Source organism: Papio anubis, chromosome 9 (assembly GCF_008728515.1).
Source record: "Papio anubis isolate 15944 chromosome 9, Panubis1.0, whole genome shotgun sequence".
Classification (NCBI taxonomy): Eukaryota; Metazoa; Chordata; class Mammalia; order Primates; family Cercopithecidae; genus Papio; species Papio anubis.
Window position 1 is genome coordinate 49,088,205 of NC_044984.1, and position 3,479 is coordinate 49,091,683.

The following is a 3,479-nucleotide window of genomic DNA, read 5'->3' on the forward strand; positions in this document are numbered from 1 at the left end:
TGACCAACATGGAGAAACCCTGTCTCTACTAAAAAAATACAAAATTAGCCAGGCCTGGTGGCGCATGCCTGTAATCCCAGCTACTCGGGAGGCTGAGGCAGGAGAATCGCTTGAACCCGGGAAGCGGAGGTTGCAGTGAGCCAACAGCGTGCCACTGCACTCCAGCCTGGGCAACAAGAGTGAGACTCCATCTCAAAAAAGAAAAAAAAAAAAAGGTAGGGCCCTAGAAAGCTCTGGTCTGAACCTCTCCCCTTTCCAGAAGTGACAACTATAGTCCATCCAGAGAGGGTACAGAGACTTGCAGAGTTATTTCACTGATTAAAGCAAAGTCACAACAATAACTAATGTCTCTAATTCAGTCAATTGTCTTCCCCACACAGCACAATTACCCCAACAGGCTGGAGAACTAAGACTAAAGAGATCTTCTGGAACAATATCTAACTTAACATTTGTCAGTTACTCCATAGAAAAAAGAGCCAACAATCCCCATGAACCAACCATACCACAGTTTTCCTCCCTATGGTCTTTGTAGAATATCTGGCACCGATGTAGAGTCCTTGAGGTAGGACTGGGATGCAAGAGAGGCAGTACAACAAATTAGAGGAGTGGACTTTGTATAAAAACGTGGTTTAGAGTCTCCTGTGCTCAAACATATGGCTGCTAAAATAGTTCTATAGCCTTAAGCAAATTATTTAACTGCTCTAAGCTCCACATTGCTCATCTGTAAAATGGGTTTAATAATCTACCTTGTAAGGATTTTTTTTTTTTTTTTTGAGACGGAGTCTCACTCTGTCACCCAGGCTGGAATGCAGTGTGCAGTCTCAGCTCACTGCAACCTCCGCCCTCCGAGTTCAAGAGATTCTCCTGCCTCAGCTTCCCAAGTAGCTGGGATTACAGGTGCCTGCCACTGTGCCCAGCTAATTTTTTGTATTTTTAATAGAGACGGGGTTTCACCATCTTGGCCATGCTGGTCTTGAACTCCTGACCTCATGATTCACCTGCCTCGGCCTCCCAAAGTGCTGAGATTACAGGTGTGAGCCACCGCTCCCAGTCAGGAATTTTTTTTTTTTTTTTTGAGATGGAGTTTCGCTCTTGTTGCTGAGGCTGAAGTGCAATGGCAGGATCTCAGCTCATTGCAACCTCCGCCTCCCGGGTTCAAGCGATTCTCCTGCCTTAGCCTCCAGAGTAGCTGGGATTACAGGTGCCTGCCACCACACCCAGCTAATTTTTGTATTTTTAATAGAGATGGGGTTTCACCGTGTTGGCTAGTCTGGTCTCGAACTCCTGACCTCAGGTAATCTGCCCGCCTCAGCCTCCCAAAGTGCTGGGATTACAGGCGTGAGCCACCACGCCCAGCTACTTCGTAAGGATTTTAAAAAATGTATTAAATAATGTATTTAAAGATTTAGCGCCGTGCCTGGCACATAAGTGGTCAGTAAATGTTAGTATTATCATTAAACTGCCAAGCCAATGACAACCCACTGACTGCGATGCCAGGCACAGTAAATGTTTGAACAACTCTCCTTGAGGAATAAAAGGACAAGCCTTCACTTCTTCCAGATATAAGGCTTAACACCTGGGATTCCACCAGAAATTCACCTTCCTTCATAGTACACTGTAGCTCTATAATTTGCATTGCATTATTTTTTATTTTATCTTATTTTTATATATAGACTGGGTCTCACTGTGTTGTCCAGGCTGGAATGCAGTGGCTATTCACAGGCACAATCACTGTGTGCTACAGCCTCAAACTCCTGGGCTCAAGCATCCTCCTGCCTCAGCCCCTGGGGTAACTGGTACTATAGGCACATGCCACAGGGCCCTTGTATTGTATTGTTTTATATGTTTCTTTGATTCTGCTCCGACTATTAGAAAAATTCCTGGGTGGCTGGGTGTGGTGGCTTATGCCTGTAATCCCAGCACTTTGGGAGGCCAAGGTGGGTGGATCATCTGAGATCCGGAGCTGGAGACCAGCCTGGCCAATATGGCAAAACTCCGTCTCTACTAAAAGTACAAAAATTAGCCAGGGGTGGTGGGCGCCTGTAATCCCAGCTACACCGGAGGCTGAGGCGGCAAGGAGAATCGCTTGAAACTGGGAGGCAGAGGTTACAGTGAGCCAAGATCACACCACTGCACTCCAGCCTGGGAGACAGAGAGAGACTCTATCTAAAAAAAAAAAAAAAAAAAAGAAAGAAAGAAAAAGAAAAATTCCTGGATAAGTCTGGAATCTCTTCTTGGAGAGCTCCTAAGGACATAATTTTCAGAGATGAGGAAAAAAAATCCCTGAGGGATAATTAAGGCAATAGGTGTCCCTGCCCTAAGAGGAGTCAGGGATCAGGAAACCAAGAGATAGGGGAAAGCCAAGCTTCATGAAAACCATTCCCTATTGTGAAATCCTTGCATTCAGTAAACTTCTCTTTTCTCATTTTGCAACGGCTCGTTTCTTTCCTTTTCTTTTTCTCTCTTTTTTTTTTTTTTTTTGAGATGGAGTTTTGCTGTTGTTGCCCAGGCTGGAGTGCAATGACGTGATCTTGGCTCACCGCAACCTCGGCCTCCTGGGTTCAAGAGAGTTTCCTGGCTCAGCCTCCCGAGTAGCTGGGATTATAGGCATGCTCTACCACGCCCGGCTAATTTTGTATTTTTTTTTTTTTTTTAGTAGATACGGGGTTTCTCCATGTTGGTCAGGTTGGTCTCGAACTCCCGACCTCCGATGATTTGCTCACCTCGGCCTCCCAAAGTGCTGAGATTACAGGCTTGAGCCACCGCGCCCAGCCACAACGGCTTGTTTCTATTGGAAAACCCCAGACCTTACTCCCTATAACCCTCCCTTATTCTAATCCCTTTCCCCGTTTGTCCCCCCAACTCCATCTCCAAAGACGATTTCACGTTGAGCCAAAGTTAGCTTTTACAAACTCTGACTTCTCATGTTCCTCAGGCCCAGCAAAGCCTGGAACTCCACCTTAGGGAGATTGTTACTGCGACTATCATCTCCTGGCAGCCTTGGTTTATGTAGTTAACATGTTGGGCCTTTCTTGGCTCTACTCTATGGTTGTGCAGACTTTCTGTGAGGATGCTGAAGTGACCCGAGCGAGCCTGAGGGAAGGGCTAGCCACAGAGATCATGGACCTAGGGGGCGCTGAAAAATAGGGATTATTAGGGCAGGATTCCTGTTAGGAAGCGTCAGCGTTAAAGGCTAAGGAGACACAGCGCCCCCTAAAGAGGGTGCGGTTTAAAATTGCTAAATCAGGCCGACAATATCACGTGTCCCCGGCCCTACCAATTGAAAATTAACAATCGCTTCCTCCGTTCCCCATGGAAACAACCCCGCCCCACCGACCCTCCCGCCCTAATAAGTCGTGAGGTTTTGGCGTTTTATTGAGTATTCAAACTGACAATCAAACACCTGTGCCTTCTGGTTGGATACTCCGCTTCCGGTAAGCAACTTAGTACAATAATTGGTCAACAGAGCAAGTCTTACC